General features: G+C 42.5%; 1 protein-coding gene and 1 long non-coding RNA gene across 2 annotated transcripts in view; both read left to right on the top strand.

Annotated features, from left to right (window-relative positions):
* Window positions 1-26,792, top strand: part of tctn1 (tectonic family member 1) — a 1,200,810-nt gene that overhangs the window by 512,651 nt on the left and 661,367 nt on the right. The gene's annotated exons all lie outside the window — the stretch shown is intronic.
* LOC119129586 overlaps window positions 1-26,792 on the top strand; it is a 539,655-nt gene that overhangs the window by 168,081 nt on the left and 344,782 nt on the right. The window lies entirely within an intron of this gene.

Raw genomic sequence — 26,792 nt, 5'->3', positions numbered from 1 at the left:
TATTTAATATCCACGTTTGCATCGCTGTCTTTTAACAGGATTCTTTGCTAATGCAATCGTGCCTTGGTTGTCTTCAAACACTACAGGTAGCATATACACATGTTTATCAATACCATCTAGCAGTTGTGTGAGGTATAGACATTCTTGGATAGTTGCAGCCAGAGCAATATACTCTGCCTCACAAGTAGACAGTGCTACAGTTGGCTGTCTTTTTGTCTTCCATGACACTAAAGTACCACCCTGAGATAGAGTTACACAATAACCAGTTGTACTACGTCGATCTACATCACCAGCCCAGTTTGCATCACTGTAGGTTTGTATACCCAGGTTTTCATTACTCATTTGGTAGCACAACTTCTTGTCACTGGTACCCTTTAAATATCTTAGCACATGTTTAACTGTACAAAAATGTTCAACAGTAGGTTGATTAAAATACTGTGACAGTTTGCTTACAATAAAACTCAAGTCAGGTCTTGTACATACAGTTAAATAAGACTACCCACTGCTTCTCTGTACATTGAAACATCACTCAGTAACGCAGCATCATCTGTGTAGTTCAGTTTTTGTTCACAAGGTGTCGATCTACCTTTGCAATCTTGCATATTAAACCTATCTAAAATTTTCTCAACATATTTAGCTTGAGACATTGTTACACAGTTACTGGTTTGCTCAAAATCGATGCCCAAGAAATGTTTCAGTTTACCCAAGTCCTTCATTTTGAACCTTGCTGTCAGCATGTCTTTTGTGACCTCCATAGCTTCTTCATTACTTGCTGCAATTAATAGGTCATCAACCCATATTATCACAATGACTTTCTCATGTTCTGTCTCTCTTGTGTAAACACAGTGGTCAGCCTGGTTTTGAGTAAAATAATTTTCTGTCAAATGATCATGCAACAACTTATTCCAATTTCTACCTGATTGTTTTAACCCATACAATGACTTCTCAATTTTGCATACTAACTTCCCATCTGTTTGAGATCTCTCCTCATACCCTTCTGGTTGTTCCATGTAGATCTCACAGTCTATGGGTGCGTTTAAATATGCGGTTTTCACATCCATTTGGTGTAAAATCAACTTTTCCTGCGCTGCTTTCTGCATCAGAACTCTAACACTGGTCATGTTAGCTGTAGGAGAAAATGTCTCCCCATAATCTACACCCATCTTTTGGCTACATCCCTTAGCAACATATCGGGCCTTGTACTTCTCAGATCCATCAACATCTGTTTTAATGGCATACACCCATCTACCCCCCACTGCTTTCTTGCCCTTTGGCAAATTGGTCAAGGTAAATGTGTTGTTTTCTTTAAGTGAATGCATTTCCTCATCCATGGCTTTAACCCACTCTTTGGCCTTATCTGAGGCTACAGCTCCTGAAAATGACACAGGTATGTTACACATTACACGATAACAGTAATCAATGTTACTCTGGACTTGATCAGTCTCTTCATCATCAGACACATATTTGGACACATTACAATCTGTGTATCTGTCTGGCTGCCTTCTCTCTCTGGTAGGGTAACGGCTACCATCAGGCTCACGTTTGATCTCAGCTCTTTCTTGTTGTGGTTGGTGGTGGCTGACTTCAGGTTTTTGTTCTCCGAACACAAGATTTGGACTTCTTGGTTTGGTTTTTACAAAGTCATCATCCTCAGATGTGACATTAGTTTGTGTCTGTTGTCCTACACCTGATTTTGCCACAAACTTTACCAATCTGTGCTTTTGCACTTTCTTACTGACAGGGGAATACACAATGTATGCAGGACTGGTTTTATCATACCCAATAAAAACGCATTTTTCACACCTTGGATCAAGCTTTCTCTTGTCTTGTTTATAGGCATAACACTCTGAACCAAACCTCTGCATCCTAGACAAATTTGGTCTTCTTCCTGTCAACATCTGGATGGCTGTCTGCCCTGTTCTTTTGTTAAAACACCTGTTCCGGATCACAGCAGCAGTTTGGACTGCATAGGTCCATAGTTGTTTTGGCAAACCACTATCAATGAGCATACACCTTGCCATGTCAAAAAGTGTTCGCCAATTGCGCTCAGCAGTACCATTTTGATGAGGAGAGTACGGTGCTGATGTCTGATGTTTAATCACATTTTTAGTGAGCAAAGTCCGCTAATATTTACTTGTAAATTCAGTACCATTATCAGATCGGATACATTTCACTTTGCCATATGGGGCTACATCTGCCAGAAACCTTTCTGTAGCTTGAACAGCGTCACTCTTGTTCTTTAAGAAATACACAAAAACAGTGCTGGAAAAATCATCAGTATATGAAACTGCATATCTGTAACCCTCTTTAGATTCTGGATGGATTGGCCCTGCCAAATCTGTGTGAACTAGTTCTAGAGGGGTCTTAGCCCTCACATCAGGATCTTTGTTCCTGGTTTGGAAAAACTTTCCTTTAGTACACACTTCACAATGTTGGGGTTTGCTTATTGACCCCTTAATTTTCATGCCATCAACAACATTTTGTAATTTCTGAATGTCTTTATAGTTGCAGTGTCCCAGTATCTCATGCCACGTCTGAATATCATGACATCCTTTACACTGATCATCATCACAATCATCATCATCATTTACTGTATGCAAATAATATAGTCTATCACGTACGTGGATGGGGAATTTCGTACCGTCTTGGTAGATGAGGACGTTCTTCTCCTCCTTGAAGACCACAGTGGCTCCCCTGGCAGTAGCTGCTTTCACGGATAGGATGTCTTGTGGGTAGGATGGGATGTACAGCGCCTGCCTCAGCGTTGCGTTCAGGTGTCTACCTGTGCTGTCGATCAGGCAGACTTCTGCATCACCTCGGCGCTCCGCGACGCCCTTGCACCGCGTGCCGTCCGCCAGCTCCACGCAGTGTATCTCGGCCTGGAACCCGTCATCAAACCGCTTGAATTTCGCCAGGTCTGTGATGATGTGCGAGGTAGCCCCGCAGTCAACCATCAGGCCTCTCACGTCGACTCTTGCTGCCCCCTCGCTCACTCGGAAGAAGTACTCGTCTCGGTCCTGGTCTTCCGTCTCCCCGTGGACCCTCCGTGCGTCGTCCCGGTTGCCGCGCTGCTTCCGCCTGCAGGTCGCGTCCCGGTGTGTGCTGCTCTTGCAATGACTGCACCACAGTTTACGTCGGCAGGCTCTGGCCATGTGGCCCTTCAGGCCGCACTTGAAGCACACCACCTCCGCGGCGCTCCTCTCGGCTCCCCGGTCAGCTGGTCTGTCAGGTCTCGCTCTCCTCTGCCGTACGTTCATCACGTTGTCATCTGCTTCAGCCCGCATCTTCTCTGTGTCCTCGTAACTGCGCAGTTTTGTCTTGAATTCAGAGAACTGCATCGTCTCATCACGTTGTGTGACATGGATTGCAAATGGTTTAAAGGACTCCGGCAGACCTTTTAACACCATTGCTACCAATAGTCCATCACTTAATGTCTCACCGGCATTTCTTAGCGCTGTGATTGCGGTCTCTGCCCGGATCACATACTCGGTCACACTTTCACTCTCAGACTTCTGTAGTGATGTCAGTTCTGTGTAGAGATTTATGATGCGTGGCTTGCCTTTGCCTTGATAGTAGTTTCTTAGGATCTGTAGGGCCTCTCGCCCGTCATCTGCAGCATCGCGCATCACCAGCGACAAACTTTTATCATCCAAAAACTAAATGAGTTCTGCATACGCTTCCTCATTCTTTCCAGCGTCTTGCTGTAGTTCGTCTTCTTCCTCGGTTGTGGGCTCGTTTAAGATAACGTCTTTCAAATCCTGCAATCGCAGGTGGCCCAAAAACTTTGCCTCCCATAATTCGTAATTCTTTTCATCACCGTCGAACAGTAACCGCGACCAGCGGCTAGCAAAACTGTTCCTCTCTGCAGCCCGTCCGCTCATGGTGCTCACAGCGTGCTATCATCACCAGTACGTCGGTGGGAACATGCGGTGTTGGGTTTACCTGGGCCCATAACCTGTTGGCAGAGTAGCCATACAGCAGCAGGTACTTGTGAGGAACACAATCGCACCAAACTCAGTGGAATAAAATAAAGAAAGACGAGGAGGACGATCAACTCTGTTTGCACACCATTCACTGCGACTACTGCGGCAACAGCTTGTAGGGACCTACTGTGCAGCATGCAGGAAGGCTTTTTATCAAACACGCCCACTTAACAGGTGGTTCCAATCACACAATAAATCAAGATGCTGTCATAAGACAATAACACGATTTAAACATATTCTGACAAAACATACAATAGGAAAATGTATAATTGAGAGCATCTCTCAACAGAAACCAATAGTCACAATTAAACTACCGTAATTTTCGGACTATAAGTCGCTCCGGAGTATAAATCGCACCAGCTATAAAATGCCCAAAAATGTGAAAAAAAACATATATAAGTCGCTCCGGAGTATAAGTCGCATTTTGGGGGGCAATTTATTCGACAAAATCCAACACCAAGAACAGACATGAACGAGCAACAACAGGCTAAACGATACGGTATGCTAACGTGACAAACACAAACGAGGAGCTGAGAACGGGCCTGATGTAACATTCAGTTATTTAAAAAAAACTATTACATAAATAACACGTTTATAAAACCATCTGTGTCACTCCAATTCATTAAATCCATCGATCGTCCTTTGTCAACAATGCCGTGTGCCGCGCCGCAGTTCAAATTATTCCACAGGCCCATACAACGATATATAAACTATATTTTAAATAACTATCACATAAACAACAATATTATCAAACCATTTGTGTCACTCCAAATCATTAAATCCATCGATCAAATTTCTCGTCTTTTATCGATCGTCCTTTGTCAACAATGCCGTGTGCCGCGCCGCAGTTAAAATTATTCCACAGGCCCATACAACGATATATAAACTATATTTTAAATAACTATCACATAAACAACAATATTATCAAACCATTTGTGTCACTCCAAATCATTAAATCCATCCATCAAATTTCTCGTCCTTTATGTCATCCTGGTGACAGAGGACATGTCCAGAGGATATGGCGCTTTAAAGTGTTAATTACTTTATTTGATTTTTTCTCTCTATTTTTCATGTTTTGAATATGTTCAAGATAAAGATATCAAAGCATGTGAAGTGATCAACTATACTAAAAATAACATGTGAAGTGGTCAACTATACTTGTAAGTAAGTGATGTGTTAATGATGAAGTAAAAATTTGTGAAAAAAAACATATAAGTCGCTCCTGAGTATAAGTCGCCCCCCCACCCAAACTATGAAAAAAACCGCGACTTATAGTCTGAAAATTACGGTATTTATCTTTCTTTACAACAGCCATACACCCATTTGCTACACCACGTCTCCTGTTCAGGGTCACGAGTGCTGGAGTTTATCCCAGCTGACTGGGTGAAAGGTGGCCTACACCCAAGGTTTGTTGCCAGTCAGTTCAGGGTACATAGTGAGACGGGCAACCATTTACACTCGCTTTCTCATCGTCACTGAGTGGGAATTCAAACCACACTACCTGTGAACCAAGTCAGATGAATGTACAGCCAACCATTCATACTCACTTCTCATATTAACAGACTCCATTACAACTTAGAGCTCATTATCTCTTCACTCCAGTACAGCACAGTCCACAGTAATTATCTAATAACTTATCCTCACAATGTCCAAGTTTTCATTGCAATCACAATGTTTTAAATGATTATTCATAGATTTAAAAAGAAAACAATTACCAAAACTCAACTATCGTATTTTCCGCACCATAAGGTGCTTCGGGTCAAAAGACGCAGACTCAATTGCGGTGGGTTTTCTGTACTCAATCCACAAATGGGGCACACTGCATTATAGGGCACATGCATTCCATGACTTACAGTAAAAAAAAAAAAAAAACATCACAAAAGCAAGACAGTGAGTTTGGTTGTATAAGTTCAGTGGTACTTTATTCTACTATTTAACCATTTACTGTCCTCACGTTATTGTTAAACGATATTCATACGCAAATCCTTCAAAGTCCGCATCTTCTGTATCCGAATTAACTAGTTGGGCAAGTTCGCCATCAAACATGTCAAGTTACCTCTTGTCATTGTCTCGTCGTCATGTTATTTTTCAGCAATTTCCAGAATGCTTGAGTTGTGCCTCGTTTGCATATCTCTTTGTTGATGTCATTTTAGAGGGTCCTAATGCGGTTTGTCTTGCACCAACCAATAGTATTTGTCATTGGCAGCGGAGGGATGCACTTCACGTATTACGTACAATCCGCAGCCAGTCTGCTAGCGAGCTGCTCGCTCCACTTTTGCCTCAGCTTTTCTCTCAAGTCTACACCGCGGCCGTCTTGAACATCGCGCTTCATTGCCTTTTTGCAATAAACCTCCACACAGGGCACACTGTTCAGTGAACAGTGATAGGAAAATGAAGCTTCATGAACCAGTTGTTGTATTCTTTGGCTCCTCTAGATGGCAATGTTGGTTTAAAGTGAGGGTTTTAGGAAATGGCAAGTCGGTGGGCTTTCAGCTCTTCGGTGAACAGAGTGCCATCTAGAGGTCTAAGTAAACACAACAACGGGTTCATGAATCATCTTGAAGCTTCAGTTGCCCATCATTACTGTTTAGTTTAGTTTAGTTTATTGTTTAGCACATATTATTATAACAAATAACAGTGCAGGGAGGGAGACGAAGCCTAGGGCTTGTAAGGAGCTCCACTCCTGTATAATCAAAGTGCACAACAAACAAAGTGCTGTGACATCAAATATTATTCAAGTGTTTAAGAAAGAAAAAAAAAAAATAATAATATATATATATATATATATAAATGAATAAACATCAATGAATAAACACAAGCATAACTAGCTAAATATTAAATCGTCATATTTATATATGCATATATACGAAAGTGAACGTATACATACATAAACAAATACACTATACAAAATGAGAAACAAGAGAAACAAAATTTGACACTTTAGTGATGTTGAAACAATCAAAAAACACCAGGTAAGAAAATAGCTGAGCGGAAGCAGAAGAACTGCAAACAGAAAATAACAAAACAAGGAAGAATCAGGGTATAAATAGTGGTTTAAGTTGATGTTCTTAGTATGGATCAGCTGAGTGCGGTGGAGTAATTTTGGACTGGTAGGATCATGAGTGGAGAAGGTGGTGTTTCAGGTGCTTTCTAAAAGCAACCTGTGAAGATATGGATCGAATATGGATTGGTAGCTCATTCCAGAGTGAGGGCCCTCTAAAATGGATATTGTATTGATGGCGTGATGTTCGACAGGACGGTGGGTGGAGATTGTCCCCCTGTCTTGTAGGATAAGAATGTAATTCCGATACAAATGCGAAGAAATTATGAAAAGTGGCTGGAAGACAGTGTTTCCTGTATATATATTTATGGGTGAGTAGACAGGTTTGATGAATATTTACTTTATCAATTGGCAGTAATGAATAGTTTCTAAACAATGGTGCCGATGGTTCATATCTATTTGAAAAAGAGATCATTTTTAGGAACTTCTTTTGTATGATGAGTAATTTGCTGAGGTATGTTGGATATGTAGCTGCCCAGACTATGTTGCAGTAATTGAGTAAAGGAAAGAGGAAACTATAATACAGAGTGAGATGAGCAGACGGATGGACCAAGGGACAAACTTTTCGTAAGATACCTAGCGTTTTCATGGATCTTTTGCAAACCAAATCAATGTGTTCAGACCAGTTTAAGTGTTTATCTACTATAACTCCTAGGAATTTAGTGCTAGTAACTTGATGGATTTCGTTATTATTTATGTAAATTTTGGCCTGTTCTTTGGGGTAAGATTTATTTATATTGCAGAAGATCATGAAGTTACATTTGTTTATATTGAGTGACAACTTATTTATTTTGAACCATTTTGTAACAGCGTGCAACTCAGTATTCACACGTGCAATGAGGAAATTAAAATCCTCGTGGGTGGCAATGAGATTGGTATCATCCGCAAATAACAAAGGAAGAAAATTTGAACAAGACATGGAAAAATCATTTATGTACACCAAAAATAATAGAGGACCCAATATTGAGCCCTGCGGGACCCCAAATAGTATTTTAGATCTGTTGGAAGAACAACCATTTATATATACATATTGTTCTCTGTTGGCGAGATAGTTTGTGAACCATTTCAGGGCAGAATCGTTCACTCCATATCTCTCTAGCTTAGCGATGAGGATCTTATGGTCGACAGTATCAAATGCTTTGCTTAAATCTAGAAAGACACCAAGAGCGAATTTCTTATTGTCAAGAGCCGTTGAGATGTGGTTGGCAAGCTGAAGCAGTGCATGCTCAGTAGAAAACTTTTTGCGGAAACCGTATTGATGTTTATAGAGAATATTGTTTGTTTCTAGGTGCTTTGCCAATCTTGAGTAAACCAGTTTTTCTAGAATCTTGGAGAAGCAAGGAAGTACGGATATAGGTCGATAATTACCATATTCATTAGTCTCACCAGCTTTGAAGATAGGAATGACTTTAGCAATTTTTAATTCTTGGGGTACAATGCCAAATTTTAAAGATAAGGAGAAAATGTGTGTTAGTGGAATTATTATTGAATGAATAATTTTCTTAATAAGTATGCTTCTGATCTCATCATGGCCAGGGGCCGAGTTTTTCAAGCTCATGACGATGTTGTAAACTTCCTCAACACTAGGAGGGTCAAGAATGGAGAGTGAAGGAAACTGCCCTTTAATAAGGCAACAGGGGCTTGTATCAGAGGTTGAGAAGCTAGATGCCAAGGTAGCGCCAACATTTACAAAGAAATCATTGAAACCATTAGAAATATCTATTGGGTTTGAATGAGCTCTATTCTTCCCCAGCATCTCATTTGGGGTCGATGTTTTTGATTTCTTGCGATGTAATAAATGGTTGATAAGATTCCACGTTGTTTTGATGTCACCGGAGGCTTGTGTAAATTTATCAGCATAGTAAGTTTGTTTGGTTTTCCTTAGTAAAGCTGTAAATCTGTTTTTATATTTCTTGTATGTTTCTATATTTATAGGGATGGGATTTGCAATAGATTTTCTATATAGTTTATTTTTTTTACGTGAAGATTTTTTTAGTTCATCCGTTATCCATGGTTTCCCCTTAGAGTTATTTTTACGACTAGAAGTTAAAGGAAAGGAGAACTCTAATGCATTTGTGAGTATTGTTAGAAGGGAGTGATAGGCTTTGTTGACATCTTGCAACAGGATAACCTCATCCCATGACACAGAGCTGATGATAGATATAAAAGATACCATGTTTTTCTCAGTAAATTTGCGGAATTTCATTTGATCTCCAATATGATCTTTGATTTCAGGACTACTATCATTGTGGATGAGATGGAAGACAGGTAGATGGTCGGATACATCACAGATCAAAAGGCCAGATGTTATCTTGTAGTCTAGAGAATTAAATAGGATATTGTCTATGAGAGTGGCCGTTGAGCTTGTGATCCTGGAGGGTTTGTTGATAAGAGGGAAAAAGTTTCTGGAATATAATGTATTAAGGAAGTCTGCTGTATGTGACTGCTTAGATTCAAGCAAATTAATATTATAGTCACCAAGTAAGACACATAATTTGTTTTCTTTGTTTATAATTTCTAGAGTAGAGTCGAGGGCTTCATTGAAGGTGATTTTATCAGAGTCTGGTGGTCTATATATACATCCAATTATCACATTTTTGTTGTTTATAAGTGAGCAAGAGGAGAGTTCTATAAACACAGATTCTACTACAGTCATGTCAAAATTGACACTTAAATCCTTTCTGGGAGAGAAATTTAAGTTATCAATCACATACAGTGAGACTCCTCCACCTTGCTTGTTTGGTCTACAGGAATGTATAGGAGTGTAGTGAGAGAGAGGATAGCTAGATGTATTATCAACCATCCAAGTTTCAGTAAGAGCTATTACTGAAAAAGAATGTGTTAAGGTTGATAAATAGGTTTTTAGACCATCATAATTTTTAGAGATACTCCGTACATTGAAGTGGACAGTGGAGAATACATTTGTTTGGCAGTGGCCAGGAGGAGTATTGCACAGTTTGTTAAACATATCTTCAGAAAAATATTCACATGACATTTCAACAGATTTTAAGGGAGTGTAATTTGTATCTGGGTTAAGGAAGGACTCATAGATACCAGCATTAGCATTCTCTAGGTCAAATGAATTAAATAGTAAAGAGTCAAGATTCGGTGGGACAGAAATTCCTGCATTTGTGAGAATGTCACTGGATGGCATGAAAAGTGTAGGGGAACTGTCTACCTGAGATGGATGTCCTCCCTGCCAGTCTCTGTTTGCCTTGTTGTACTTCGCTGTAATCCATTATTTTCGTCCGGAGGGTCCATAGGTACCAGTTAATGGTCATTAGTTCAGCCATTGTAAATGTTTGGTTCCCCCACCACCAGGCCACATTTCTTCAGTTCCTCCAGTTCACTCACAACGAGAGTTTTGACATCTTCTGGTGTTGCTCCGTTTGTTTTAATCCATATTTTACAGTTCCTGACCCACGTTGCGAGAATCTTGTTTTCCTTCTTCAGTTTGCGTGCGTTCCAGGCTATCTCAGCATTCTTCTTAGTGAGGTGCTCATTTAGGTAAACACCCGTTCCTTGTAGCTTCCTCCCTTGCTTCAAAAGATCCACTTTATGTTTCCTATTTGCGAACCGAATGATAATTTTCGGAGGATCCAGTGGTCGTTTTCGGTTTCTTGGGAGTGTGTGACAAGCGGCAATGTTTCCTTTCTGGAGTTCCATGTGCTTACTCTCGAAAAACTGTACTACCTGATCTTCGAGCGTTGACAGCTCGTCCGATGGAGAGTCATCTGTCGAGGGATCCGAAGGACCCGCCGCCCTGGCGTAGGAGCGGTGAGATGTTTTTAGACCCGTGATTATGAGGTCTTCTTGTCGGGAGTACTGCTCCAGTGCATCTACTCTCCGTTCAAGCGACAGGATTTTCTCGTCTTTCTCCTTCGATAAGTTCTTAAGCTCCGTTAGCTCAGACGTTAGCTGGAGCAGGGTGGCTTGCTGCTCTAAAAGTGTGGTAATGTCTTGCCGTATCAGGTCAATGGATGATTTAAGTTCATCGTAACCCTCATTTTTTTTGGAGGGCGGCATAGCGTAAAGTTCGAAAAAGTTAGGCTCTATAAAGTTCAGTTATCAAAACAATTCGGTCACCCGAAGTAGTGCAAAAGTTTCCCTCGTTTGCAGCACAACCGGAAATGGTCAAGTGACGCACTCTGCCCTCCTGACATCTGGTCACTGAACTCTCTCTTTCTGTTCACAGTGGGAAACACATATTTGAGCAAGGACACCCATTTTTACGTTTTCATTATTGTTTGAGAGGTGACGGCGACGCACCGGTCCCATGCCGCTGCTAGCTGGACGCCAAGACAGCCAACATGCCGGGAGTGACCGGCCACCATTCAAGTCTGTCTTTTTGTATTTGTGTTTGCTTACTAATGACAAGTCAAGAATCCTCTGATTGATTTACCGCCCTTATCTACGTAAAACGTAATGTCCTTTGATTGGTTCATCGGGTCTACATATTATGTCTACCTATTACTTCCCTTTGGTGGCAGCCAGACAACATTTACAGATTTTGGAGTTCGGTCCACACAAATGGCGCATCTTATTAAAATGCGCTCCTTCGCTTTTTGAGAAAATTAAAGGCTTTTAAGTATGCCTTATGGTGCAGAAAATACAGTATATACACAGTCCTCTACTAGAGGCCTGGGAGCTCGAGGGTTCTGCGCAGTCTTATCTTAGCTGTTCCCAGTCACTGCTCTAGAGAACTGCATGGAGGAGTAGGCCAAAATACCAGCAACAGTGTGTGAAAAACTTGTGAAGACTTACAGAAAACCTTTGACCTCTGTCATTGCCAACAAAGGGTATATAACAAAGTATTGATATGAACGTTTGTTATTGTCCAAATACGTATTTTCTACCGTAATTTGCAAATAAATTCTTTAGAAATCAGACAGTGATTTTCTGGATTTTTTTTTCATTTTGTCTCTCATAGTTGAAGTGTACCTCTGATGAAAATTACAGGAATCTCTCATATTTAAAGTGGGAGAACTTGCATAATTGGTGGCTCACTAAATACTTTTTTCCCCCACTGTATGTATGTTTGGTGACCGGTGCATGCGTGCATTTAGGGTGGTGATGGCTTTTGGGAATAAGCTGCCCCTGATAGGTTTGACTACTTATTTTGATCTTATGATTATTTTGAAATGCTGATTGGAATCATTAACATCATTGCTGAAAACATGAGTTGTTAAAACTTTGCACCAGGGCTGTGGACTCGGTTCGGACTCGGGGACTCGGGCGGACTCGGTCATTTTTGCCGGACTCGGACTCGGACTCGGTGCTGATTTTGATCGAGTCCACCGAGTCCGACAATAAAAAAAAGACGCAAGACGCAGCCAGAGAGTGTCAGGTTACAGTCAGCGGGGTAGGAGTTGGAAGAAGCAGTAAAAACTCCACCAAACTCGTCGTAATGACCCGTGATATATGTTATATCCTTACTATTTTCCAGGTTCTTAGATAGCAAGAATAGGTCGGACAACGACGTGAATGATAACTGCTTTATTCCTTACTCACAGTGCGTTCACAGGGCGTACCAGAACAACACAGAATGTCCATCCCACTTCCGGGGTTTTTCTACTACGGAATTTGAGTTAGCCCAAAATACACAACATCTCTTCCCCTCTTACAATGAACGTGCTATATGCATGAACAACATAGTCTTATGCACCTATAACTTGACATCTTCAAGATCTATCAATAACTACCATTAAACAATTATCATATATGGTCCAGACAATTATGACAATAATATTCCCATGAAACCTTAACTTTTGGTGAGGGTGGACTACCTCGAATTATTAAAGATTAAAGTCCCAATGATCGTCACACACACACCTGGGTGTGGTGAAATTTGTCCTCTGCATTTAACCCATCCCCGTGTGATTTTAATCCATCCCCTGGGGGAGAGGGGAGCAGTGAGCAGCAGCGGTGCCGCGCTCGGGAATCAGTTGGTGATCTAACCCCCCAATTCCAACCCTTAATGCTGAGTGCCAAGCAGGGAGGCAATGGGTCCCATTTTTATAGTCTTTGGTATGACCCGGCCGGGGTTTGAACCCACAACCTTCCAGTCTCAGGGCGGACACTCTACCACTAGGCCACTGAGCTGGTCGAATTATTAAAGATTAAGATTATACCGAATTATAGCGAAAAACCGATGTCGTACGGCGTCGTACGGCGTCAACACTATGTTGTTTTCAATAAAAACATGAAGAACTCACGTTTGCGTCAGTCAATTTTAATTTTTATAAAGGATTATTCTCATTTGATGTCTTTAAATTCATCGTACAGACAGAAACGTTTTGTGATCAAATCTTTCATAACGAGAATGATTTGAGTGAATTGATTTGAATGAATAATTGAGAAGAAATTTCAGTTCTGAAGGCTCCTTTTGTCCCAAGCAAAGTGACAGATGGTGGGGAGGGGGGATAAAAATTGTAAAATCAATTCACTCAAATCATTCTCGTTATGAAAGATTTGATCACAAAACGTGTGTGGCTTTTTCTTAAATGAACACGTTTGACATTGCTATCGTGTCAGCTTTTAATTGTATTGCGCTGTCATGTTAAAGCAAATTAATAAATGCAACAATATTAATTTGCTTTGAAAATACCTGAGTAATAAAATAAAATGGATGGATGGATGAATGATGATCACAATTAAGTATAAAGTCTCCTTTGTAATATATACTCCTTGTAGCCTGTACCCAAAAAGAGGAGTTTCTTTGCATCGAGGTTTATGCAAAGAGCTCACGTAACTATATTGTTGCGTTTTGGTGAAGTGAATGAGTGTTCCGTCTGTACGACTGGTCTTTGAATGCACCCCGCTTCAATGGCAGAACGCGGATGAATTTAAAGACATCAAATGAGAATAATCCTTTATAAAAATTAAAATTGACTGACGCAAACGTGAGTTCTTCATGTTTTTATTGAAAACAACATAGTGCTGACGCCGTACGACATGGGTTTTTCGCTTTCCAAATAAGGGGTCGTCACTAATTATTTGTGTTTAGATAAATGTCTGAGCTATAATGGTGTAATTAATGATTAAAACTTGAAAGTATCTGTTTATTGTATTCGTTTATATGTTTAATAAAGACAAAGCCATCACAAAACTGTTGTAATTATTTAGATTTTGATCTAAATTAGCCTTGAATAAAGACTAACCAGTCACATGAATTAACAGAAAAAATGGACAGCCGGACTCGGACTCATGGTCAAGAGGCCGGACTCGGACTCGGTGCAAAAATCCGACCGAGTCCACAGCCCTACTTTGCACCTTCTTTGCGTTGTGCAAACGTCTTGCTTGGCTTGTTGTCCAAACATGCTCTGTTTGTATCTATTTGCAAAACCTTGTAAAGATAAAGAGATAAGACCCTCTGCACTGACTAAACCAATTTGCAGAGATTACCTCTAACCTGGAATCCTGTCTGATGTGGTAGACTCCAGCCTCTACTGATCTTGTGTTTGGGACCTATTTTTGTGTTGCCATGATTAGTGCCACAGTGCTTTTAGTCTTTCAGTCCAGCTTTTTCCAGCCAGTGGTATTTTTCTTAATGTCAGCCCCTTCTTCAATTTGATGATGGTACATGCCATGCAGGGGGTTGTTTTTTCCATGACAGTTCATCTGGTTCTTCCATTGCCCGAGGCATTTGCTAAGCAGGTCGTCCCTGGCGGCCATCATCTTTATATATCATTTGGGGCTTGTTTCCTCCTTGTTGATGCCCTGAAGCTCAGTAGTCTAGCTACCCCCCTCGTTCTGCTTTGTGTACAGCCTCAGGATGCTGGAATTGGAGTGGAACCCTTCGTGCATTTTATGGAGCTTTCTTGTCTTGATATCGGTTGCTTGCATCTCAACCAGTGGCCATGTGCCAGAAAGGTATCTGATTACTGGCAAAACTATAGTGGTTAATGACATGACATTGTTCTTGCTGTTCAGCTGACAGGATCTGCCTCACCCTCGTATGTGGCTGTGGCTGACCTCTGAACTGCCTCCTTATGATTGCTATTTTCCTGTGGCAATCCAAGATATTTCTAACTGTCCTGGACATCTGTTATGCCACATTCAGGTCGTTCAATCCCTTCAGTTATCTTCCCTCGTTTAGGTATCATTCGCCCACCCTTTATCTTGTCCGAGTGACATTCCGGAATCATGGAGTTGATATCACGCCCATTCTTGGCATACAGCTTTATGTCATCCATGTAGACAAGGTAGTTGATCATTGTTCCACTGTTGAACCAGTACCCAGAGCAACTCTTGGTTATAATCTGACTGAGTGGGTTCAGGCCTATGCAAAATAGCTGCAGGGACAGTGCATCTCCTTGGAATATGCCACATTTTCATTGTTTTCTACAGCCTCATTGAGTTCTTTAGAAAGTTTCTTAAGATCCTATTGACATTATTGAGTTTTAAGAACTCCAGTAACCATATGTGTGGCATTGAGTCATAGGCTTTCTTGTAGTCAATCCAAGCAATGCAAATGTTTGTGTTTAAGATTTTTCAGTCTTGGACGATTGCCCTGTCTACCAGCAGTTGGCGTTTGGCACCCCTGGTCATCTTGCCAATGCCTTTCTGTGCTTTGCTTATGTATTGTTCTATATACATAATCATTTTGGTATGTTTTGCTATGTTGCCTAATAGAAGCTTCCATGTGATGCTCTGGAAGGTTATAGATCAGTAGTTTCATGGAGTTAGTTCATTTGTGATGAGGACTATCCAACCTTGGGTTAGCCTTTGTGGGTTGTGTTATCGATACCAGTACAATACTTCGGTATTTCGGCACCAAAAACTGCTCGGTACTATTTATTTTTAGCGTGCAAATTAGGTGTAAGCCGTGCGACAGACTGTACTACGCTTGTTTTCAATGGACATGGAGAACAGACGTGTGTTTGTCGATTTTCAGCCTTTTTTAAATGTGCTTACGTGGGAGAAGCCAAAGAAACCTTTCCACTTGCGTTCTGCCATAGTCTAGGGGTGCATTCAATTACCACTCATACAGCAAGAATTCTCACATTGAACACATCTGTACCAAAGAGCAATGACGATTACGTCAAGGAATACAGATTTTCACGGGGGCAAGAACACTGGTACCTCTACTTACGAATTTAATTGGTGACGCGAACGGGTTTGTAAGTTGAAATGTTTGTGAGTCGACGCAACGTTTCCCATAGGAAAAAGTAAAAGCAAATAATGTGTCGGACTATCCCAAAACTCACACTTTTTGCTCTATTACTTTGTGTAAAACACACAGAAAACCAAAACATCCGTTTTATTTTTGCTTTTTCAAAGTTTTATAACAAAAATAAATGTCACTTCTTGACCTCCTTTGTTTAGGGAGGGGAGAACCTGTTCGCGTGTGTGGCCCGCTGCTGACGTCGGACTCGTCGTCAGTTGCAGTTCAAATCATTCCACAGTCCCATATAACTAGATATAAACTATATATCAAATAACAATAATATAAACAACAATTTTATCGAACCATCCGTGTCACTCCAAATCATTAAATCCATTGGAATCTTCGTCCTTTGTGTAAACACCGGCGCTTCTAACCCCGGAAGTGTGTGCGGTGCGCCGCTGACGTCAGTTGCAATTCAACTTGTTCCACAGGCCCATATAACTATATATAAACTATATATCAAACTATAATATAAACATAATATAAACATAAACATATATAATATAAACAACAATTTTATCGAACCATCCGTGTCACTCCAAAAATCTTCGTCCTCTGTATCACTAAAAAAAAAAAAAAAACAGCTGTTGACTCCATGCGCCGCTGACGTCAGCCTCGTCGTCAGCCTCGTCGTCAGCCTCGTCGTCAGCCTCGTCGTCAGTTGCGGCTCCAATTATTCCACAGATCTACGTATATATTATAATCACTCCCCGTATGTCGCCGACTGCAGCGCGGACTCCCCGAATGCCGCCGATTGCGGCTGGGACTCCACGTATGCCGTCGATTGCGGCTGGGACTCCCCTTCCCGTATGCCGCTAATTGCGGCGCGGACTGCCTGAATGCAGCCGATTGCACGCAGACTCCCCCCGAATGCCGCCGATTGCGATTGCGGCTGGGACTCCCCGTATGCCACCGATTGCGGCAGGGACTCCCCGAATGCCGCCGATTGCGGCGCAGACCCCCCGAATGCCGCCGATTGCGGCACGGACTCCCCGAATGCCGCCGATTGCGGCGCGGACTCCTCGAATGCCGCCGATTGCTGCTGGGACTCCCTGAATTTCGGCGATTGCGGCGCCTACTCCCAGGGAGTACAATATAGTTATACACTATATAACTATACTGTAGCATTACCAAAGTACCAGGCAAGACGTGGGGTTGGTAACCGGCTCTTTATTTCACAAAACAAGAGCTCAACATATGAGCCAACACACAGTGCTATAGGCAAGCGCCCTTGATCGCTCTTACCATCTCCCCCATTGGCCCGAATATAAAACGGCCCCGATTATGAGACGACCCCCTCTTTTTCAAGACTCGAGTTTGAAAAAAGACTTTTTGAACACAAAGTTGAATTTTTATACAGAAAATAATTACATCTGAAACACATGATTATAACAATATATTCGAGAGAAAAAGCATGTTATTTTGCCTCATTCAAATCATGCAAAAACTGTCTATCACATCTTAATATCCAAATATTTAAATATGTAAACTAAAGTGCAATCACATTTGTAAATGAATGGCTCCTGGTTTTTGAAATGTAAATAAACCAATCTACTGTGATAAAATGACAAATTTGCAATAACTGCATTAACCATCAAAGTGAAGTCTAACTGTAACTATAGTCTTGAAACAAATCTGAATAAGGAAAAACATAACAAATAATGCAAACTGCTACCGCTATTGTTGGGGAGCCTGAGGACTTTTATAGGGGGTTGGCTCGGATGGTTATGCTCTTTTCGCCCCGGGTGTCGGTCAGAACACAGGAGGGAAGACGTGGTTCAGTTTTGATTGCTTTACTGAATTATTGGCAAAAAATAATAATAAATAACCATAAATGAAATACTCTCGGCAACACACCAAACATAAGTTAGCGATCGAGACAACAAAACAGATTTGCTGGCGACCGTTAGTCGCCATGCCGCTGCGTAACGGCTACTCGTAGTGAAGGAATGGGGTCAAAATACAAAAAGTCCTGCCTAGCTACAAAAACAGATATGCTCGAACCTCATTGAATAAAGTACATAAGCAGAAAAGTATATTCACATATTAAATCAATAAAAGAAGCATATAATTATACCTACACTCCAAATCAATAAAGAAGACATAACTAGACATTTTTGATAGGGGGTAATGACAAAGGTTTTTATAACTTTATGATCTGATATGTATTTCTGAGCACCTTGAAATAACAAATGTTTTTTGATATATTGCCTGAATAGCTTAAATGACCCTTAAGGAACTGTTTAATGCATGCCTGATGATTTTCTAAATCACGGACACTGCCAAAGTCGTCTAAAAATGTTCAGTACTTGATTGTATCTTATGTTTTGACTAATGCTAGACGCCAGTTTTCGATTACTACTGAACGTTCTGGACAGAGGGAAATATTTTGCCTAACAAAGAAAAGATATGGTTGAAAGCATGATTAAACTAAGAATATGATGACGTAAGCAAGTACATGGAGTATCAAAAGAACAAACAAACAAAAACATGGTAAGTGGTGAGTACAAACTTTGCATAGTCAGGGAACATTAATAAATTGATGATGTCACAGCCAAAAGCTCACATAATTCCGTACAAAATGACAAAATTGAAAGAATGATGAATGGATGAGGTGCGACAGTGTATGTGCAAGAATGGAGGAGAATGTTTACAGGAAGGTCACTTGGAGATAAAACCAGCAGTTGCCAGAGGGAGACGACCAAGAACCCGGCCAAAGATGATCGTCAAGGCTGAAAGACGGAAGGAAAACAACAGCCCCCACACACATCGAATCGCCCATAATCAGCACCCAACCCCACGGAACCAGCTCTCACCGAACCAGCACCCACTCCCATGGAATCAAACTCTACTTGCCCCACCGCAAAGACTCATCACCCATCAAACTCGGCCCACACCGGCATGTGCAACTGAATATAAGCTGACCAAAGAACCTTGAACGTTGCCTTTTCTGAATGGAGACTTTCTGCTCTTGAGCATGGTCGCACGAAAGGCCCAGCGCTGTATTGTACTTTCCTGAAAACAGAGCTTTCTTAAGAATTGTGATTGAACTCAACCAACCTGTGTAAGTCTAATTTCTGCTTCAGTGTCTTAGCATTTTCCTAAATCTGAAGAAATCAAACGAGCACGCAGTGAGTAAATTGGATAACAGGTGATTGGCAATGGCTTTTGCCGTGAGGCGCAGATAGCGCGCTCCCTAAATTGTGGACAAAATCCAACAGTACGATGTGAGGCAAACTTAAAGGAGCGCGCTGGAGCTGTCAATCAAACGGCGCGGACACGAAGCAAACTGCGATCGGACAAACGGCACAACAGTGGACAGTAGTAACAATGAAATGTATATACTCACTTTGTGTCAAAGACACACACGATCACAGCAACATACTCAGTCTATACCAGCAACCTTTAACTTACACAAGTGAAAATGGGTATAATGTCTAGACCCCGAATATAAGACGAGCCCCACTTTTTCAGTATTGTTTCAATGCAAAAAACATCGTCTTATATTCGGGCCAAAACGGTAATTGTCAATTTGTTTTGTAAAAATCTGTGAATAATTTCACATATAAGTCGCTCCTGAGTATAAGTCGCCCCCCCACCCAAACTATGAAAAAACCCGCGACTTATAGTCAAAACAATACGGTACATTTCATTGTTACTAGTGTCTACTGTTGTGCCGTTTGTCTGATCGCGGTTTGTGTCGTGTGCGCTGTTTGATTGATAGCTTTGGCGTGCTTCTTTAAGTTTGCCTCGCATCGTACGAGTAGCCGTTACGCAGCGGCACGGCGACTAACGGTCGCCAGCAAATGTATTTTGTTGTCTCGATGACTTATGTTTGGTGTGTTGCAGAGAGTATTTCATTTATGGTTATTTACTATAGCGCAGGGGTGTCCAAACTACGGCCCGCGGGCCAACTGCGGCCCGCGGTCCAGTTTTTATTGGCCCGCAGCAAAGAAGAAGTACCGGGCAGGCTAACGAGTTAGCGGAAATATGCTAATTCGCGATCGTGCTAACGCGCAAACGGACCTCTAAAGGAAATTAAACGAACATTTGGAGCAATACTACATTGTCCTAAAGGTTAGTTTGTAAAGAGACGGTTGCCTTGTTTAAGGATTTCAACTTAAAGAGACACTATCAGACTAAACATGCGAACACAAACGACCAGCTAACAGGGAGTGACCGCGCTGATAAAGTGAAGCAGCTCCAAGCTGAACTGGCATCACAACAGCGATTCTTCACACGGGACTGTGAGTCAAAAATAAATATTACTAAAGCAAGCTACGAAGTGGCCATGTTAAGACTGTTGATGTTATGGACCTGTAGACCTGACACAAACTATTATTTTCTGAAAGATAATGTAAATGACAAGAGCAAAATTCACTAGTTTTAAGTTTTAATAATAACAGAAACTTTGCATTACTTATAACTCCCGTTTAAAATGTTCATGAGGCAAAAGTAATTTTAAACTCATGTAAATTTAAGGTATTTCATACAGTTTGTTCAATGTTATCTGACTCTTCAGATATGAATGAAAGGCAGAATTTGTGTTTTTAGAGTTGTTCACATCTGCCTGAGTGACTCATATTTGGTTATTTTGTCATTTGAAAAATAAAGACAATTGTGACAATGAAATTTGTTTTATAACAGTGTGTATTTGCATGTCATTTTTGTAGTTAAAAAATGTCCGAAAAAACTATTGGCCCCCGGGCCCCTTCACTTTATCAAATCTGGCCCTCCTTGCAAAAAGTTTGGACACCCCTGCTATAGCGGAACCGTTACGCGCAGTTAGTTATGTAATGTGTGCCGTCTACTAGTGTTGTGTGATGTCAGAAGTTGAGCGTTTACTTACGTGCTGTATTTCTGTCTGTTGCAGAACCACACACAACACACACACACACACACCACACACACACACACCCTACACACCCTTCACACACTTCATGCAATAATCACACACACAAGAATCACATTCACACACCCAAAGACTCACCCATGTACACTAGACACACCTGTTCTCACATCCTTACGACCAAACGTTTGCCTATAGAGGCTTTGCAGCTGACGTCATCAAGCTACCCACATTAGCTTGGCGGCCATCTTGGCGGTCAACTTTTCAGTGCCGGTCAACGACTCACACACGCTTTCTTGTTATATCTGCTGCTATTTGAGCTTAAAAATGCCGGATACCTGCTGTGCTGTTGGATGTAGCAATAGACGAGGCGATAAACCAAATCTTATCATGAAACATGAACATGAAAAAACGTGATAAATGGATCGCGGATATTCGTCGTGAACGATGGAAACCTAAGATTTACACAAGGATATGCAATGAGGACTTCATATCAGGTATGTAAACAAACTATTCACCCCTGATTTGTTTCACAAAATGTGAAATAATACAATATGGGATGATACAAATATGATTGTTGAAAATGCTGGGTGCATTTTTAGAACGGCAGCAAGAGCAGCAAGGCAGGGAATGGGATGATTTCTTCAGTTCACCCCCCCGTTTTTATTTTGTGTTTATTTTTTCATGATGCTTCATCTGATTGGCTTGAAAACGTTATCAATGTAAATATTGAACTTCATATTGGAATTGAACAATTAATTCTCGAGTGAATGCATTAGGAAATTTCCCAAAAAATTATTATGAACCTTGTGAAACAATTTTTTTTTAATGTAGCATTTTTTAACAAGAGGGTTTTTGTTACTTCATTTGGCACAAGGTAAAATCTACATTGGTAAAGTTTTCAAGCCATTGGCACAAGGTTAAAATTTGTATTGGTTAAGTTTTCAAGCCTATCAGATGTGGCATCATGCAAAAATAAACAAAAAATAAAAATGGTAGCAACTTGAACAGACAGGTACAGTATCTGAATGATTTCACTCTATTCAGTTTTTTAATATGTCAAGTTATGAAATGCCATTACAAAACAAATCGACGAGGTAATTATAAATATCTGGATATGAGCGTTCAGGCAGGTCGGCTGTTGCAAAATGCTCGGGCGATTTTAGCATGCTTCTCGGTAAAAGGTACGGATCCGTTGTGCGAACAAGGTTCAACTTCTCTCTGTAACGTTTCTTGGAGTCTTCATCCAAATGCCTAACTTCGTTGGATAGCAAATCAGCCATAATTCGGAAGAAATCGGTGAAAACGTAGCGCAGGAATCAGACAATCCATACAAACACGTAGGAACGAGCTGACGAGTTGACCGCCAAGATGGCGGCATAACACAAAATCACGTGATAAAACCACGTGACTGCAAAGCCTCTATTCCCTTTTGCCAGTTTGCCTGTATGCCCCTATGAGCCACAGTGCCTGTTACTTTTTTGCCAATAATTCAGTAAAGCAATCAAAACCGAACCACGTCTTCCCTCCTGTGTTCTGACCGACACCCGGGGGCGAAAAGAGCATAACCATCCAAGCCAACCCCCTATACCAGGGGTGTCAAAGTCATTTTTTTTCGCGGGCCGCATTGTAGTCATAGCTTCTTTCGGAGGGCCATTATAACTGTCAACCCAAATAAATGTATGAGCACCTCATTATATACAGTAAAAGCTACAAAACAAACTGACAAATAACTCGTTTTCAAATCAGACGAGTAAAAACTGGTCAAATATTAAAAAAAAAAAAAGATTAAAAGTGAAGACAATTTGCAATTCTAGTAATGAATTTGATGCACGATTTGTCTTCGCGGGCCACATAAAATGATGTGGCGGGCCGTATCTGGCCCCCAGGCCTTGAGTTTGACACCTGTGCCCTCTCCATGCAGACTCCCGGGAGGAGTCAAATTGGGCTTTGATGGAAAGCGTGCAAAGAAATATAGACTTGGCTATAAACTTCCGGGTGAACATGTAGGAGGTGCACGCTATCACCTCGCTCCCCCTTACTTACCTACAAACTTTTAAACAACTTTATGACTCCAGAGCTTACCCAAAAAAAAACGACAAATCACATGGCGGTTATACGGACAACTTTGCCGGAAGGCTGAACATCAACATGCTTCCAAAGTCAAAAACCAAAGCTGAAGATCTGCGAGGCTACCGGCACCTTAACGCTAGCCTCAATAGCCAGCCTTCTGGAGGAAAACCGGCTAGCTATCACCGCCGAGTTTCGGGCTTCCATGGAAAAGATCGAACACAAACTGGATCGCCTCCACACCATAGCAGATAACGGATACAAGCGCTGGAAGCCACCTGTGCTAAGCTAACCAAGACCTGTGCTAAGCTAGCTGAGACCAACACCAAGCTTGTAGCAAAATCCATATCAATGGAGGCTTTCAGCAGATGGAACAATGTTAAAATCGTGGGCTTGCCAGAATCAGTGGAGAACTCCGACCCACTCTTCTTCCCCAAGCTGCTGAAAGAGCTCTTCGGTAAGATTCTGGATGCCCCCCCCGGAATGCGACCGTTGCCACCGAGCCCAGAGACCCAAACCGCCGCCAGGTGAGCCGGATTACTATGCCAACCTCACCAGAGTGACGGGAGAGCCACCATCCAGAAAACGTGCTCAGCTCGTCGAGAAAATGCGATTTAAGCAATAAAATTAAAAATGCTTATAAAACATAAACCAAACGTTGCAGGTGGTCATTTCTTCATGCGCAGTGATAAACTCGGCACTCTGAAGCACCCAAGAGCGCTTTTTACTAGAAAACGTGCCCAGCTCGTCGAGAAAATGCGCTCTAAGCAATACAATTAAAAATGCTTATAAAACATAAACCAAACGTTGCAGGTGGTCATTTCTTCATGCGCAGTGATAAACTTGGCACTCTGAAGCCCCCAAGGGCGCTTTTTACTATGCCAACCTAACCAGAGTGACGGAAGAGCCACCATCCAGAAAACGTGCTCAGCTCGTCGAGAAAATGCGATTTAAGCAGTAAAACTAAAAATGCTTATAAAACATAAACCAAACGTTGCAGGTGGTCATTTCTTCATGCGCAGTGATAAACTCGGCACTCTGAAGCACCCAAGAGCCCTTTTTACTATGCCAACCTAACCAGAGTGACGGGAGAGGCACCATCCAGAAAACGTGCTCAGCTCGTTGAGAAAATGCGATTTAAGCAATAAAATTGAAAATGCTTATAAAACATAAACCAAACGTTGCAGGTGGTCATTTCTTCATGTGCAGTGATAAACTCGGCACTCTGAAGCACCCAAGAGCGCTTTTTACTATGCCAACCTAACCAGAGTGACGTGAGGCGACCGGGAGCGGAAGCTAACTCACGCCCGGCAAGAGCGCTCGGAAGGCGAATAGGCTTTCACGGAAGCCCAGCCAGCGGGTCCGCGGGCCAAATAAGGTTCCATAAGGGACCGGGCGCGGACGCTAACCCACGCCCGGCAAGAGTGCTCGGAAGGCGAATAGGCTTTCACGGAAGCACCGCCAGGCGGTCCGCGGGCCAAATAGGGTTCCATAAGGGACCGGGCGCGAACGCTAACCCACGCCCGGCAAGAGCGCTCGGAAGGCGGATAGGCTTTCACGGATGCCCCGCCAGCCGGTCCGCGGGCCAAATAGGGTTCCATAAGGGACCGGGCGCGGACGCTTACCCACGGCCGGCAGGAGCGCTCGGAAGGCGGAGAGGCTTTCACGGAAGCGCCGCCAGCAGGTCCGCGGGCCAAATAGGGTTCCATAAGGGACCGGGCGCGGACGCTAACCCACGCACTCAACTCGGCACTCTGAAGCACCCAAGAGCGCTTTTTACTATGCCAACCTAACCAGAGTGACGTGAGGCGACCGGGAGCGGAAGCTAACTCACGCCCGGCAAGAGCGCTCGGAAGGCGAATAGGCTTTCACGGAAGCCCAGCCAGCGGGTCCGCGGGCCAAATAAGGTTCCATAAGGGACCGGGCGCGGACGCTAACCCACGCCCGGCAAGAGTGCTCGGAAGGCGAATAGGCTTTCACGGACGCACCGCCAGGCGGTCCGCGGGCCAAATAGGATTCCATAAGGGACCGGGCGCGAACGCTAACCCACGCCCGGCAAGAGCGCTCGGAAGGCGGATAGGCTTTCACGGATGCCCCGCCAGCGGGTCCGCGGGCCAAATAGGGTTCCATAAGGGACCGGGCGCGGACGCTAACCCACGCACTCAACTCGGCACTTTGAAGCACCCAAGAGCGCTTTTTACTATGCCAACCTAACCAGAGTGACGGGAGAGCCACCATCCAGAAAACGTGCTCAGCTCGTCGACAAAATGCGATTTAAGCAATAAAATAAAAAATGCTTATAAAACATAAACCAAACGTTGCAGGTGGTCATTTCTTCATGCGCAGTGATAAACTCGGCACTCTGAAGCACCCAAGAGCGCTTTTTACTATGCCAACCTAACCAGAGTGACGGGAGAGCCACCATCCAGAAAACGTGCTCAGCTCGTCGACAAAATGCGATTTAAGCAATAAAATAAAAAATGCTTATAAAACATAAACCAAACGTTGCAGGTGGTCATTTCTTCATGCGCAGTGATAAACTCGGCACTCTGAAGCACCCAAGAGCGCTTTTTACTATGCCAACCTAACCAGAGTGACGGGAGAGCCACCATCCAGAAAACGTGCTCAGCTCGTCGAGAAAATGCGATTTAAGCAATAAAATTAAAAATGCTTATAAAACATAAACCAAACGTTGCAGGTGGTCATTTCTTCATGCGCAGTGATAAACTCGGCACTCTGAAGCACCCAAGAGCGCTTTTTACTAGAAAACGTGCTCAGCTCGTCGAGAAAATGCGATAAGCAATAAAATGAAAAATGCTTATAAAACATAAACCAAACGTTGCAGGTGGTCATTTCTTCATGCGCAGTGATAAACTCGGCACTCTGAAGCACCCAAGAGCACTTTTTACTATGCCAACCTAACCAGCGTGACGGGAGAGGCACCATCCAGAAAACGTGCTCAGCTCGTCGAGAAAATGCGATTTAAGGAATAAAACTAAAAATGCTTATAAAACATGTGGTGAATTCTCTTCGATGGTCAGCTGGTCTTTCACCAGCTCAGTGGCCTAGTGGTAGAGTGTCCGCCCTGAGACTGGAAGGTTGTGGGTTCAAACCCCGGCCGGGTCATACCAAAGACTATAAAAATGGGACCCATTGCCTCCCTGCTTGGCACTCAGCATTAAGGGTTGGAATTGGGGGGTTAGATCACCAACTGATTCCCGAGCGCGGCACCGCTGCTGCTCACTGCTCCCCTCTCCCCCAGGGGATGGATTAAAATCACACGGGGATGGGTTAAATGCAGAGGACAAATTTCACCACACCCAGGTGTGTGTGTGACGATCATTGGGACTTTAATCTTAATCTTAATCTTTCAAACAAACGGTGAAATAGTGGCTGGCTTGGGGAAGGAAAACTTCAGTCACACATGGCTGATTGGGGAAAGATTTTATTCAACCGATGTCAGAGAGAAGTGTCTCGCGCCCTAGCCAAGATGTCGAGTCCCTTTGTCTACTCTCGCCGTAAAACTTATATCCCTGCGCTTCCCTTCACTGGGGTGCGCGCACGCGGGGCTGTTGGGTGATCTATGACCCCCTAGTCAGCCTCCCTAACTCTACACGGTGCGTATCTTAGCAGTTGTTAATGGAAACCAGATGTGTCTGG

Source organism: Syngnathus acus, chromosome 10 (assembly GCF_901709675.1).
Source record: "Syngnathus acus chromosome 10, fSynAcu1.2, whole genome shotgun sequence".
NCBI lineage: Eukaryota > Metazoa > Chordata > Actinopteri > Syngnathiformes > Syngnathidae > Syngnathus > Syngnathus acus.
This window is presented reverse-complemented; position numbering and strand designations above follow the sequence as displayed.